The sequence below is a fragment of the Passer domesticus genome, chromosome 6 (genome assembly GCF_036417665.1).
Source record: "Passer domesticus isolate bPasDom1 chromosome 6, bPasDom1.hap1, whole genome shotgun sequence".
Classification (NCBI taxonomy): Eukaryota; Metazoa; Chordata; class Aves; order Passeriformes; family Passeridae; genus Passer; species Passer domesticus.
This window is the reverse complement of record NC_087479.1, coordinates 56,719,501-56,735,293: the sequence shown is the minus strand read 5'-3', so window position 1 is coordinate 56,735,293 and position 15,793 is coordinate 56,719,501. Positions and strand designations below refer to the sequence as shown.

General features: G+C 38.4%; 1 long non-coding RNA gene across 3 annotated transcripts; it reads right to left on the bottom strand.

Annotated features, from left to right (window-relative positions):
- Window positions 1-1,828: 1,828 nt before the first annotated feature.
- Window positions 1,829-13,952, bottom strand: LOC135303833 (uncharacterized). Of its 3 annotated transcripts, XR_010365224.1 has the most exons (4): window positions 11,707-13,952; window positions 11,283-11,426; window positions 6,651-6,926; window positions 1,829-5,476 (listed from the first exon to the last, which is right to left on the bottom strand). It is a non-coding gene; the product is annotated as an uncharacterized LOC135303833 (long non-coding RNA). The 3 variants fall into 3 exon arrangements; XR_010365223.1 differs by lacking the exon at window positions 1,829-5,476 and having other exon boundaries at window positions 5,487-6,926; XR_010365225.1 differs by lacking the exons at window positions 1,829-5,476; window positions 11,283-11,426 and adding an exon at window positions 7,479-7,584 and having other exon boundaries at window positions 5,487-6,926.
- Between the last annotated feature and the right edge of the window lie 1,841 nt (window positions 13,953-15,793).

Genomic DNA, 15,793 nt, shown 5'->3' with positions numbered 1-15,793 from the left:
CAGGATCAGCTCTTGTGCTGGGCTGGCTGAGCTGGTTTTAATCCCCCCGGGATGGAGTTTGCCCTCCTGGCTGGCAGGCACCCCCAGGCCCCTGTCTGCAGGCTGCTCTCCACCCTCTCCCAGTTCACACCAGTGCCTCGTGTCACTCATCCCAGAGGCAGAATTGGCCTGGGGTGACTTCATGATGCTCCTATCCCCATTCTTCTGTTTAGCCCAGAGATAGGTTTTGCACCTTGAAAGCTGGTTCTGAGTGAAGAGGGGGGAAGAAGAAGCATGGAGTTTGTTTCCACAAACTGCAATCATTACTTTACGTTCCTGCTCCTGTGTTTGCAGATGGCAGGACAGATGCTTTTAGTTGGTTTTTAATTAGCTGAGGCAAAGAACTTCCCTGGACTGGTTTCTCCTTTTTTTTTTTTTAGGAAAAAGAAAAAGGATATATATATATAATTTCTATATAAACCTACTCTAGACTAAAAACCCAGAAAAACACTGACAACTCACACCTATAGCCCACCAGACCAGACCTAAACCACAACATTTCCAGCACTGAAGGGGCTAATAAGAGACTAAATCAGCCCGCAGAGGGAACTTTCTGAGTTTCATGGTCTCTTTTAAAATGACAAAAGATTTTATTGTTTAATATTATCCCATTTTTGTACTAATAAATGCTTTACCTATTAAAGAAACTGGTTTCTTCCACTTTTCTTCAAAGAAATCTTTTTCCCGAACCAATTAGGGAGGAGACCACTTGAATTTACTTACCAGAGGAAACCTCTTCAGAGGTTTTCTCCAAAATTTACCCAAAACCAAGACAAGAATCCAGCATTTGGACTTGCTAAATTCCATCCCATTGATATTGTCCAATTCCCCAGTCTATCTGGATCCCTCTGCAATATGTCTCATCTTTCAAGAGAGTCAACTGCACATCCCAGTTTGGCATCAGCTGCAAACTTGCATTCAAATCCTGCATTTGGATTCCATAATGGAATGGAACTGAAGTGGCCCTGGAACTGGGCCCTCAGGAGCACCACTGGTGGCTGCTCACCAGCCTCATAGAGCTTAATTTCTTTTCTCAACATATAGAGATAAATAATATATAGATAAATCCAAAGATTCACGTCTGTACACGTGTGTGGCATTTTGTTTCACCATCTGTGTTATTGAAATACCCAGTAAATATATCAGAATGTAATAAATTTCCCCAGAATAATAACCTCAACCTGATTTTCAACCTGAGAATTGCCTCTGCCTCTGAAGGTTCACCAAAAAATATTACAGAGTTTTGAAAGCTTAACGTATTGGAATGCAAAGACTTTCTAGTAAGGTTCTTGAAACCACTCCAGATTTTATTTATTTATAGGTTAAAGAAAAGGTGAAAATCAGCTCATGAGTCAAACTACATAAAATGAATGGGTTGTCCTTGACTAGTTTTTATATACCAAAAGACAGACAAGATTTTCATCCCAGATGTGAAAGTTGGGAACAAGACATGCTAAGAAGACACAAAGTATTCCTGACAGTAAGGCCAAACTGAAATCTCCCTGCCAGTCCCACAAGCTCTGCAACATTAAATAAATTTTAAATTATTTTTATCTATATCAGCTGAACAAAAAAACAGATAGTCACAAAACTTAATTTCCACAGACATATCTGCTAAATTTTTATGATATAAAGATATGATCTAAATGTATGATATAAAGATAACTATCTTTATCTAAGTTTTTTTTTAAACTGAAAAGCAGCTTCAAGAAATGAAAAGGCACTGCAAACACAGAGCAATATTTATTAATGTTTAAAATACAGTTTATAGTCCTACTTTCTCTGAGATCTACACAACCTATGTAACAAAATATTTTGAGCCTTCAGTGAAAAAAATTCATGTAATAAAGCCTTTAAATTCAAAAGCCCAAATTTCAATTAGGATTTGTTTTGTGCTGGTTTTTTTTTCCTTAATTTCAGTTTTCCAGATTTCTTTGTTCCCTGTGAATTTTGATGCTCTATGGTTCTATAAATAGTTTCTTTCTAACATGACAGTTGAACAGAGGTTTCTTCAATAAATGCAGTTTTATCAAGCCTTCAAAGAGAAGCTATTCTTGCCCTGCAGTTTCAGGGTGTTTACAAAAACACATTTCCCAAGTAGTGTCCTACATCAGGCAAGAAAGAATCCTTCACATGCCAACATGCAGACAGTTGCTCAAGGATATATCAGCCAGCCAGGATCCTGCATGTCTGACTCGCACAGCACTTGCTTAAAATGTAAATAAATCCAAACTAGGTCCAGCACACAATCTTATTCAGCTGGGACACATCTAGGGAATGGCTGGCAGAGGTGGGGCCTCTTTTTCTCCCTAAGTGTCAGCCAGTGACAGATCTCAATGACACCCCACGCTATTTTTCTACAGGGAGTACCAAGAAGCAGAAAGACACAGACTTCCTACAAATCTTGACATGCCTAACAGTCCCAGGGTATCACATCAGCCCCTTTAGGTTATTTCGATTTGATCTACATATCCATGAAAATAAAAATCAATGTGCCCAATGGTCTAGTAAAACATTCACCCTATCCCGTGCCGCCGTTTCCTCTCTGCAAAGTCCAGGCATAAAAGGCACAGTGACCCTTGGAGCTGTGCCACTGGGAGCACATCCACCCCAGCAAAGGATGGCATGCTCAGCCAGGTCTAATTTATTAACAGGTCTTGCCCTGGACTCTTCTGGGATGGCCTAGGCCTGGTTAGAGTGAATGCTGTAAATACTTGCAGGTGTTTTTACAGGAGCCACATAGAAAGACAGTAAGTAGAATTTTTTTGAGGTTCTTGACAGCAAATATTTATATGAATATATTCCTTTATATGAATATATATTCCTTTATTTATGAATATATTATGAATATATTTTTACAAATAGATTCCTTTTTTAATATAATTTTGTCACATCATAGAGGCTTCAATTTACCAACAAAAAATGTCAGAACATTTCAATGTTTGAGACAAAAATATTGATTGATACAAGGAGAAAATCCTTCAGTACTGAATATTAGATCCTCCCTACTATTCACCATATGGGGCCCTGGTTTCAAAGTGAAAGCAGTGCTGCTGAAAGCAGCAAGTATTTTCTTCTATTACAACACTGAAGTTGGGCAAGATTTACAGATTTTAAAGAGGAAACAAGGCATAGAAAACACAAAAAACACATAAAAACACATAAAAGAGACAAAAAAACACATAAAAGGGAGCCAACAATGCTGAAGATGAGCAAAATATCCACCTGACATAGTGCAGACACACTCTACTCCTTGTTGGAGACAGCTAAAGCAGCCCTCCAAAATGCAACTTGCTCCCTACAGGACCAGAGAAAACTTGGAGCTACCCAGAATATACTGTGCAAATAAAAACAAAATAAACATTGTTTTATAGAATAGATAGGCATGGCTCAAACCTGAGACAAAATTTTAGCTGTCACTAATTTTAAATCCATATAAGCCAGGTCTGGATTTAGGTCTGGAAAGCAAATGTTATACACTGCATATAATCCCTGTTTTCTTTGCATATTTTGAAGTATCAAAGTTTTTAAAAATGCAAATCTTCATCAACATTTAACATATTTAATACCGTAGGTATTGAGATGTAATGGTAATTTCGTGACTAGTTGAAAAGTTGGTATTTCCTTCCTATCAGTTTAAATATCAAATGTGAGCTATAACATAATAGAGGTTGTTGTAGTATGGATTATTTACTATATGAGAACTAATGAAACCAAACTATACCACAGATACACCAATATTATCCAAAAGACATGCATTAGCCTATATAAAAGAAGGGTTAGTGCAGATGCAGAGCACCTTTCCTGCACATTTGTAAGTTTTTATTCATTTACAGATGTGCCACCACCACGTATTTCAGCTGCAATTGGCTGACCAACCTCTGTACTGCAGCTCAATTCAGAATCCTTCCAGCCCTCCAATGAATGGAGAAAAAGGAGGAGGAAAAAAAAAAATAAAGGTTTGAATAAGTTAAAAGAACCAGAAAATTCAACAATGTGTCACAAATAGAGAGGTCATTATGCCTGGATAAGCCAGGATATTAACAGTTGCAGAAAGTGAAACACTACCCACAACTTAGCAGTCAATGAGCCCTGCTCAGAACCAGTGATCTGCTGTACAACAAGGGTGGCATTTTACAGTTCAGTGAGAAATGGAACAGACCCTTGATATCTTCATTTGTCCTTTTGCTGTGCATATTTCACAGTGCAACGATTTAGGGTCCATAACGTGTCACTTGTTATAACTACAGAGTTTACTTGAAATATGTATGCACAGAAAAAAAAAGTTCAGTGAACTGCAAAGATTGCAACAAATCCATATTCTTTGGGTCAATATAAAGTTTTACTCCAAGTCTGAAACAATGTTGGTTAAACATACCAAAAGTGCAGTCTGAACTATTTTTGCTTCGAACGCAAAATTTACTACAACATTTACAACATGTGATTTACTTTTTAAAAAGCATGTTACACACCAGATATTATTATAATTTCACATTCAAATGCAACATTCACTACAGAATTAGATCATTTAAACCTTGGCTACAGGTCAACAGCTCAAAAGAATATTTTAATTAAATCCCATTTTAAAGTAAGAATGGCTATAGTAATAATACAATTAAAGTGTTTAGTCGTCAACATTTTATTACACTGACTACAAGGTGAGAAAAATTAAGAATGAAGGGAATTATTTTTATAAAGGACACTGTCAGTGATATTTCAATCCTTCTTAAAAAGTTGTAGGAGAAAATGCCATTAACATCTATTCTAGACTGGGAATAATGGTGGGTATTTCTATATTCGTATTTCTAAGAACATTTTCTGCTTGTGAATTTTTTCTGCACATCCATAAACAACCATTCTGAACCACTGATTAAGAGGTGACATTAAGAAAATGTCAGTCTGAGAAGACAGTTCCTAATTTCTAAGAAACATTTGCTGTACACATACGCCTGGAAATGTTTCAGACAACACTACGCTACAGAAGAGCAAGGGATAAAAACAAGCATAATTGAAGTTTACTGTGGACTGTAGAATGCCAGAAAAACATTATTTTGTTCAATTAAGCATGAAAATATATGTTTCAGCAGCATATCCAAGAACTGGACTGCATGATTGTACAAGTGCTGATAAAGATTTGTATCTAAACTTTCCCAGGTATTCTGGGAAAGTTATTATTCTGCTACCAGAGGCCAGGAATGAAAACATTCTAAGTTTATCCTTAATTGTTGGTTTGACCAAAAGAAGAAAATACTGAAAACCATAAAAATGCCAGTTTCATGCGTTTTCCATCTAAAAATATTTTAGGTGGATTCAAAGGAGCTTTCAGACTGCCCTGTGTTGATGTAATTCAACTTCTGAAGGTTCCATGTTCTATTTCAGCTTCCTGTTACATGCTTTGTATACATTGCTTTTCATAACTCCATAGATAAAGGTTTTCCTGCAAGAAAAAAAAAAGACAGGTGAACTTCAATTAAGCAGAATATAAAGATGAAAAGGGAGACTTTGAAGTAATTGTGGGGGGGAAAAGCTTTTAAATATTAGAATTTTCATTACTCAAAGCCTATTGGTCATATCATACCCAAGTCTCATATGGACAGCATAGCAGGAGAATAAAATCAGACATTGCATTTTGGAACCATAAAAAGAGCTGTATTACCAGATGAACTCTTCCAAAGACAAATTTATAAAATAAATCATCTACTAAAATGAACTTAAGTCACTTTGCCAATAGCACTAGATACTTCAGTAAATGCTTACCTTTTTTTTCCCCTAAGTAAAAACAAGAAGAAAAAGAAAAAAAGAAATTGTACTTACGTAATTTCAAAAAAGCTATCAATATTCAGATTTGATAGGATTATTGAAAACTTATCCAGTTTGCTTTACGTGTTTCAAGAGTACTGTGAATGTCCCTCTTAAACTGCAGGGAAAATGTAACTAAAACCGGTACATTTAGAAAGCTCATACACTGAGCTTTCAGGAGTGGACTCTGGATGGTCAGTTATGTGAGGTCAACAAGGAGAATGTTTCCATTTAGGTGTATCAGGACAAAAGATTTAACAGCAGAAATAAACAATTTGGAGTTTAACTAAAATCTGCAAATCACTCAGACACACAACTTGTTGTGCACACACATCACACACACCCAGAACAAGCTGTTTGTCCTGTAATTCTTGGCAGGTATCGAACTCCAAATAATGGTTGGTGTAACCAGGCTCAAGCAGCTAATTGGGCAAATACTCCTTGTGCTGAGTGATGCTCCCAGCATCAGCACCTCCCTTCAGATGGATCCCCCAGCACGAGGAGCTCACATGGAGCAGGGAACTTGGCAATATGTTCCTGCACCCCAGGAGTGGGGAAAGGTTCTGGTGCTGCCAGACCTTTGACTTGAACTTGCTAGGGCTGATTTGGCATCCAGAGACTGGCTACATTCATCAGGAGGTGAAGCTTCACAGCAAAGATAATGTGGTGGAAGCAATTAGTATTCACAACATCAATAACAGCTCTTCAGCATCTGACTGTGGGCTAAGCAAGGCTTTAATAATGTCTGGTATGTAACATGCTTTTTAACAAGTAAATCACAAAATTATTTTGATTTTATGTTGAAATATCACCTGGTTTTCATAATGAAATTTTTTTTTACATGGACTCCAGTTTTATTGTATTCCAAGGCTTTTACAGGCTTTCAAAGAGGTTAAATACATTTGTTTTCAATTAAAGTGCATGATAAAGTGGCAAAAGCCAGGTTTCTCCTTTTCTTCAAGAGTTCACTTGAAGTTCTTCACATTTGCAATTTATGGCATCCGATTCTGCTACATCGTTCAGCAAGAAGTCAAGAAGAGGACAGCAGTGGTAATTTCTGTCCCACTCCCATCTCCCCAACAGGGTGCCTGCCAAGAAATAAAATTATTATTCTATGCTAGCTGACAACTTGGCATGCAGGACCCTGTCTTGACCCTTCCCCCTAGAATTTGGATCTCAGCTCTCATTCGAATTCACTCCCTCTGCTGTCAGTCAAGAGAACAGCCAGCAATGCTCCCTGGTTGGCCAGTAATTTTCCCTTTTTGGCCAGCAATTCTCCCTGTGTGGTCCATTTGGGCAGTCCAGTTCAGTGTATGGCAAAGGCCCTGCTCCTGTAAGGTTGTGGTGAGAAATGGGAGAGGGAAAAAAAAAAAAAGATTAATCACAGAATCATTCATGGTGCAAGGGACTTGAGGGGTTTATCTGCTCCAAAGTCCTGTTCAGAGCTGGGACAGCCCTGACTTGAAGCCTCGTTGCTCAGTGGTGAGTTCTTTCAGGTGCTGAGAACCTCCAAGGACTGAGGTTCCACAATCCTTTTGGCACCTTGTTTCAATGTTCAATCATCCTTAATGAACACTTTTCATCCTACAATCACTAAAGATTCTCTTCCAAACCTTGTCTTTCACTCCCCCAGCACTGACCTCCAAAGAGCCTCTGGGTTCCTCTCACTATTAAGCTCCCACAGGTATTGCAAGGTTCCATCAGTTGTTCCAAAGCTACTCAATGAAATGTGACAGGAACACAGGGCTGGATTACAGAGGGAGAAAAACCCTTAGAAATGAAATCTAATATTTACTCCTGATTTTGAACAAAAGATATTTGGAATAGAATCCTAGAATCAAGCGAACTCTGTGCTAACTTCAGCCCTCCCTGGGAAAACTTACTGATGTAGGTAATTTACCAGAACATCTGAATAGCTGTAAAGAGGTATTTTAAGTGAATAAAGTTTAAAATCAGATAGGAGTGGGAGCAATTTCAAACAGGTTTGTAGTTTAGGAATTGTCTGATATTCAGCTATGTTTCTGTTCCTTATGGTATTTACAGGGCATTCGTTTTACAGGAATTTGCCTGTAAATTCCAGTGCTATTTTTCTGCCATGTCTTTTTCAAGAAAGATTAGATAGAAGTTTTCAGTTCTATCTTTACTTTCCTTATGACTACTTTCTGTCATCACCTCACACTTCCATGGCCACAAGGCTTAGACACCACAATTCCTTCCAAGCACAGTAATGATTTTTGTGTCACTTGCTCAGAGTACAGGGAAAATACCCCAAAACCCAACAAGGAAAGAGAGAGAGGAGAGGAAAGGGGAAAAGGGAAAAGTTATTTACACCAGAAGCATTTTAAGATCATTTTTCGCCATAATGAGTTTTACAATCATCGCACTGGCAAAATTATAGAAACCCGAGTTTACTTCATAGCAACTAAACTAAGGAAAATAATTTTGTAATATCTTGGTTTTTTCTGCCGAGTAAACTGCCATGTTGTAACATTCAATTCTCTTTTAAATTGAAATTAGTCCAGCCTTTTCAACTTTGAAGAATCCACTCTGATTGTTACAGTCAAAATTGCAAACAAAGTTGAAAAAGTTTGTCAAATTTGCAAAGAGCAAGAAAAATTACACATATTTTTTTATTGTGCCATGCAAAACTATTGTATCACACATCACAGATAGGGTGCCATGATGACACTTCTGAGTTTTCACTAAGCATTCATTAGTTAAACATCAAATCAAGTAGTAAAAATTAGAAAAGAGTATAAGGCATCTAATAAGAGCCTACAGGGAAAAAACAATTCGAGAATAAAAAGGGTTTGTTCAGTATTTAGCAAAGCAAAACCTTGTAATCTTACAAAATATCAGGGGGAAAGGCTTCAAAAAGAATGCCAGTGCAGTGAAATCAAAACTTCAGGCAGTAAAGGTTTTTTCCTATTTTTTTAAATTAACAAAAATTAATTCTAATAAAAATAGTTTGACAAAGTATTCATAGTAAAGGGCTAAAGCTCTACTCAATGTGTTTAACTCATAAATGGGTCTCAATTATTTTCGTCTATTAGGCTTTCTCCTCTTCAGAATGCCTCGATTATTGAATGGTTATACATAAAATGTAACAGCATGATGGAAAATCAGACTTGAATTAGGCAAAACACTGAAAATTTCCTGGTATGAATGAAAGAAATTAGTAATCTTTAGGGAGAAATTTAAATTGTTCCACATTCTTCAACAGATCAAGGACACAGAAGTGTACACAAAAATGCTTCTAAATCTTAGCAGAAATAGACTGCTGAACTCTACAAAACCCAGATGCCAAAACCAACGCTCCCCACAGGCCTCTAAAAAAACCCCAAAACATCTGATACAATTCGGAGGGATTATATCAGGAGATGATTGTCTATCCCAACTTGCTGGTTTAGAGCTGATCTTCCTGAGTGATAAAAGGACAACAGGCTGTAATTGCCAAGGTTAGCTACAATCCCAGGCTTATACACAAGGATTATACACCCTGAATTCTCCTCTGCTGGAGAGGTTTCATTTGGCAATAAAAGATGAAAAGCAACAGCCAGGGGCTCAGCTCTAATACCTAAATCTGAAGATGTTTTTAAAGCACACACATCCAGAACATGCATCCACTCTTAGTGTAATCCTCTTAGTGTTTTCTGTACCTCACTCAACTTGAAGCTTCTGAGGATAAAAATATACTGTACCTGGCACCTTTATCCTAAATTTAGCTTCAAAGGGTCCCTCTTGAAGACACTGCATCACTATGTGTGATGTAGTGTTCATTCCAGATGTAGAACTGTGGGATCCTTTCATCCCGTGGTCTAATATCAAAGCCGGAACATACAAGCACAATTTCTAAATTTTAAAGTTTGTATTAGCTACGCCTCTCATTGTATGACTTATTTGAACTTGGAATATTCAAATGTTCCTGATCACAAAACAGCTCTGAGATATGTTGGATAACTGTGAGATGACAAAATATAAAAGCATTGAACAAAAAACAATGTTAACGTTGACTATTTTGAAAAAAAATTGCTAAGCAAATCACTACTCTGTTTCCAAAATGAAGGTGGGTAAAACTCAAGTCTTCAAGTAATGGAGGTACTAATCACTTCATCTTCTCCTTGTGATGCCTTGTGAAGGCTGAGAACAGAGGCTGGGCAGAGCTACAGAATAAAGCAGGGATTCATTCCAAGGATCTCCTCCATGGACACACCTTGGGCAGCACCAGAGCCCAGCCAGGGCTGCACCCAAGATGAACCCAAATGGCCCCAAAATGCACGAGCGCTGCCGGGGTCTCTCCCTGGGCTCAGCTCTGCTCCATGTGCACATTGCAGTTCAGTGTCCAGTTCCAGCTGCAGCCCCTGCAGTCCCATCCTGCTTGTTTTTCTCTCTGCAGCCCACAGGGTTTGTGCTCTTGGGCTGAGATTGGGATCATTTGTCCTTGGTGCCCAGCTGGAGCAGGAATTGTTTTGTCTCCCTGCTCTGTGCACAGAGCTCACCATGCCCTCATGTGAAGCCCAGACCCAGACACTAAAGCAGCACAGAATGTGAGAAATAGAAAAGCCAAACCTGAGCCATCAGTTGTGTCCCACTGGGAGGGGGACCCAGCACCCCCAGTGCTGCCTACTGAGTTCTACAGTTATGGAATCAGACTGGGAATTCCTCCAAAAGGGATTATGATGCTGTGGCCATCATGACAAACTGCTGGGTAGAGACTCTCTAACCCAATCTGGGGACATTCCTCCAAGACAAGTCAGCTGGCTTCTCCAATGGAGTGCATTGCAGGAAACCTGTCCAGAAACTGACTCCAGGATGAAATTGATAGCTCTTTACAAATGAGTACCCACCTCAGATAAATATAGAAGTAGCCCAGATAACTCACAGTAAATAACTACTTTATGCTGCTATGGTCATCAATTCTAGTCCAGTACCTCTTCTTAGGGATAAATGGCCTCTTCATTTGACACGAGTTTAATTTGTACCCAAGAAACATTGTGACTACTTGTTACACACACAAGTATGAGGTGAAATAATTGTATAAAAAACAAATTTGCTTGTGCAAATCTCAACTTTTCTTTCAAAAGCCAGCTGGGGAGAAATACCAATGAAAGACTTAAAGATAAATTTGGGTTAGTACTGTTGTAGATAATTGTCTTTTTGTGCTAGTACTTAAGACTCAAAATGTACATATAACAGTATTTAATATAGATTCTAATTCTGCAAACTCACATACCCCTATGGCTGCTTGTGGTGACCACAGAAGCATCATCCTGAAAATGAGTGAAGCTGATCAAAAGGCCAGCACTGACTGCTCAGAACCTGGATGCCCAAGCACTTACAGGATCGAGGTTGTACAGGGACAAAAGCGCACAAAAGACATCACAAGGCATTAACAAACTCATGTAGCCCCAGGTTTATGCTATTGGTAATTTTTGCTTAGATACCTTTGAGGAAATGTCAAAACAAGTGTCATTTTGTTTCTTCATTTCCAGTAAGCACAGAATTGAAATAACCCATCATACTGTTGCAGCCAGGAATGGAGATCATATTCCATTTTCCTTATTCCTTTTTACTGTAGGACACACTCTCTTCATAAAATTTCAGTTTTTCACCAGATTTTCATTGTTTCAACAGGTATAAAAATTAGAACAGTAGAGATTAATCATTATCAAAGCAAAAGTAACATCAAAAGAATATTTAATAATTATACACTCAAAAGCAGGGGGGGAAAAGGGTATTTTCACTGAAGAAATTTTATGGAGATCACATTCCTATTTATTGTAGGATATACTCTGTTACAAGGTCAGTTTTTTTACCAGATTGTCATTGTTTCACCAGGTATAAAAATTAGTTGTGCTACATTCTTACCAGCCAGCAATTATCTCCAATAGGGAAATTCAATCTCAAGGCTAGCTTTTCAGTGTTGAATTCTTTCTTTTAAATCTCTTTCCCCCCTGTTCCTCTAAGCCCAATTACTCTATTATATCAGAGAACTTTGACAAAGTAGGAATTAATGCACTTGTCACATCCAATCAGCAAATAAAACTTAGGGCTCAGAGAAGTTGTGTAAATAAACTGTAACATCACCGTTCCCAGCCGCAGCCGCTCTGCCAAAGGTCATCCTCAGAACATGATTTAAGGGAGACCTGGATATAGAAATCACATCAAAGCTGACCTCTGGGTAAAATCAAACAGCTGCAAAGGCAGTAATGAGATTACCCACACAGAGCCAGCCCACATGGCAGTGAGAGCTCTGCAGAGTGAATTAGGAGAGGAAATACCAACACCTGGCTTGCATTTTGATGTTTGTGGGCACAAAACTCCAGCCCCACACTTGGCTGGGGTTAGTTCAGGTGCTTCCCACTCAGACACCTCCCAGCAGCCACATTTCTGTCCTCTGTAACCTACAGGCTGTAGGGAATCACTCCATGGGATTGATCTTTGTGCTAGATTTATAGTGCCAGAAATGAAAACTGTTCATAAAGAGATGTATTTGAACTATATGACGGTTTATTTATAAATTAATTACAAGTTATAAATGTCTTTAGGAAATCATGAATATTCTAACATTATTTACCTGAATACAATGAAGAAATTTCTGCTGAAGACTGTTAGTGTTCAGTGACACAGTTATATACATGAAAACATTGAGTCTGTTAGAACAGTAGGAACAACGTGTTCTCTTTTAATTAGAGGGTATTTTAAGAGACTTTTCTTAAAATTCATTAATTTGCTTGAGATACAAGTAATGAAAAAGTACATGTCTATGCAAGTACATGGAATTACATTAAATTACTAAGAAAACACATGAAAGTGCATGTCTATGAAAAGACAAATTTAATAAATTATATTCTATCTTTTCCTTCTTTCCACTGTGTACGTTTTACTGTATTTGTGCCTAAATCATCTCCACCACACTGGCATTTATTTTCCTGCTGTGGATTTGGGTATTTCAGGCAGATAATCAGAAAGCAAATGTTTTGGGAGCTTCTTTGGGGTTTTGGGTCAGGAGGCTTTTTGTTTGTTTCTAAATCCTCTTTTTTTCCCTTGTGATTATGTGGTATGTTTGATTTTTACTGCAGGGTTATTGAGAAAGCAGCCTAACTTAAAAACTAAACAAACCCACTTTTAATTAACTGTGGTGAAATTAGCCAGTATTAGTTGTCAGTTTGACTTTATAGTAAGATTCAATGGACTGAAATATAATTTCATAACACACTAAAAGAAACACAGCAAAATATAAATTTATAAATTGTACAAAATAGAACAAGTTATTTGCTCAATACATGAATTTCCTTCTGAGTAAAACAATCATAAATTGATGGGAGAAGAGATAGGAGAGACAGAAAAACTGCTTTAGAAATTAGAATACTATAACTACTCATTATAAATCATGTAATAGTCCACCTCTGATTTTCCATTGAATTATGAACTAATATATTTTATTGGTTTAACACAGGTCATTTGAGTATGGAAGAGAGAACAGCCAGAGCAATCCTTTGCTGATGTAAGAAAGAGTCAAATTGGCTTATACCAAGTACAAAAGTAAAAAAAAAATAAATTATATTTAGCTTACTCTCCAATTCTAATTGATTCAGAATTTACCCAGAGTATTACTGAATCTAGATTTAGGACAGACATTAAAAAAAAATCAATTAAATGGATTTTTAAAAAATCAATTAGCTTGATCACAGCCAGGCTTTTAAAGGTAACTCATTGTCTAAGGATTCAGGCAGGTACCAAGGAGCTTTTTCAAAAGTGCCTTGTCACTTACCACATTTAATTTCAGCAGATGTAGGCATTTCACTGCAGCACTAAAAAGTAACAAACAAAAAACCCCCACAAAAATAAAACAAGCCAGCTCACCCCTCATAGTGTGTTATCTTCATTTAAATGGGACAGCCTACAAAATTATTTAATTGCTTCTCCTGCATCCTGAACTTGCTTTCATCCAAGAATTTAGGAAATGAATTTAGCTTTGATGCTTTTCTTCACTTCCATTCAACTCCTGAGTAACAATGAAGATAATTAGCGTATGATTCCATTTCAGCTTAAGAAAGCAGCCAAAATATTAAATAATTTGATTTAATAGTTCTGAGGCTGATTAAAAAAAAAACAAACCACACTTCAAAAAGTATTTGGGCTAATTTTTTTAAAAATATTTAAAACTGGAAAAAAAATAATGTTATTTCTGTATGGAAGAAGGAACACTCAAATCCATGCACAAAGTTTCTTCACACCTCAGAAGTGGTCTCTTCACTGTAAAACATCACAGCCCTGGCTTTCTGAAGGTTATTTGTAATCCAGTAAAATTGAGAGCTTGTAATTTTTCCTCTAGAGAGATTGTAATTTTTCCTCTAGAGATATGAAGGGTATTTTAGTATCACATGATATTAGACAGAAATTTGTACATAACTAATATTTGTACATAACTAATATGTTTTTCCACTATTCCACTGACGTACCACTTTCTTTAAGTTGTAATGATTTAATGGCTTTTCTTAGCTCAAAACTATTACTAAAACCAAAATCTAATCTCTCACTGATTGTAACAACACAGATTTCACAAATCAGATTATAGAATCCTAACAAAAAATAATCCTAAAATATTCAAGCCAACAACACAGAATGAATCTTTACAACTAGTTTTAAAGTCTTTAACTAGTTTTAGGTATGATCCTAGAAGCTTCTGGTCAATATGCACAACCAAGACACAGCAAAGAATTGATAGTGCCTGTGTATTTTCCTTAGGAAATCGATAAATCTGTGCAAATAAAAGCTACATTGAAGGAAATAAACCACGATAAGGATGTAACACGGCTCGGATGTATCCCGAGGAGGGAAAGGAGAAAGCTTTGGCAGGCCAATCTTTATAAAGCTTTACCAATTTAGCTTGCTTCCTGCTCTTATTGGTGCTTAAGAGGTTAAGACTTTATTTGCGAAAACAGAGCGAAGAGAGCGGGGGAATCGCGCTGTCTGCAGCTTCCTAAGTCTTGCTTAAGATCCTTTTCAATTACCATCCATTTCTCCTTTAAAAAGGGACAAAAAAACGGAGGAGTGGAAGCGGGTCAGGGCAGCCTGTGACAATGACAGTGTGATGGGCTCGGGCCCCCCGTGGCGTTTCCATCTGCTATCATTAAGGTGACTACTCAGACATGAAAAAATCCCTCTCGCTGTGCTGACAGGCAGGCATCAAGAACTATGACAAGGCATTAGGACAGAAAGTAGAGACAGAGATGTCATATCCCGCAAAACAATCCTGCCTCGAACGGGAGCGCTAAAATTTTAGTGGAATTTAAAATCAGAATCAAAGGGCTTTTTACCTGGGGCTTATCAAACTTCCCCTCGCATTAGTTTGACAACGAGGATGCGGCTGACAGCCACAGGCACACTTAGCTCCTACCTGGAGTCTCTACCGCAAAAACCCCAATTTTTAAATGGTTTTCTCTTTTCTCACTCTCCCATTAAAGCAGAGCTTTAATTCCTGCCCTTTTCCCTCCAGGAAGCAGAGCGGGAATGGCGAGGCCTGGAGGTTTGAACCTCGTTAAGCGCCGAATCCCACAGTGATGATGACAATAAAAAATAAACTAACAAAGCGACGTTTTAACTTCCGTGATAAACCAGCGCTGCTTCCCGGAGGGACAAACGGCCCCTGGATTCCCTGGGTTCCCGGGAATTCCGGTCAGGGAGCGGGCCGGGAGCAGGGAGCGGGCCGTGAGGCGCGGGCGGGCCCGGCAGGGGGCGCGCCAGGACCGCTCCGCTCCCGCTCCTGCTCCGTGGAGCTCCACAGCGCCAGGCCCGGCTCCACATCCCCGTTCCACAGCTCCAGCTCCACAGCGCCAGGCCCGGCTCCACATCCCCGTTCCACAGCTCCAGCTCCACAGCGCCAGGCCCGGCTCCACATCCCCGTTCCACAGCTCCAGCTCCACAGCGCCAGGCCTGGCTCCAAAGCCTG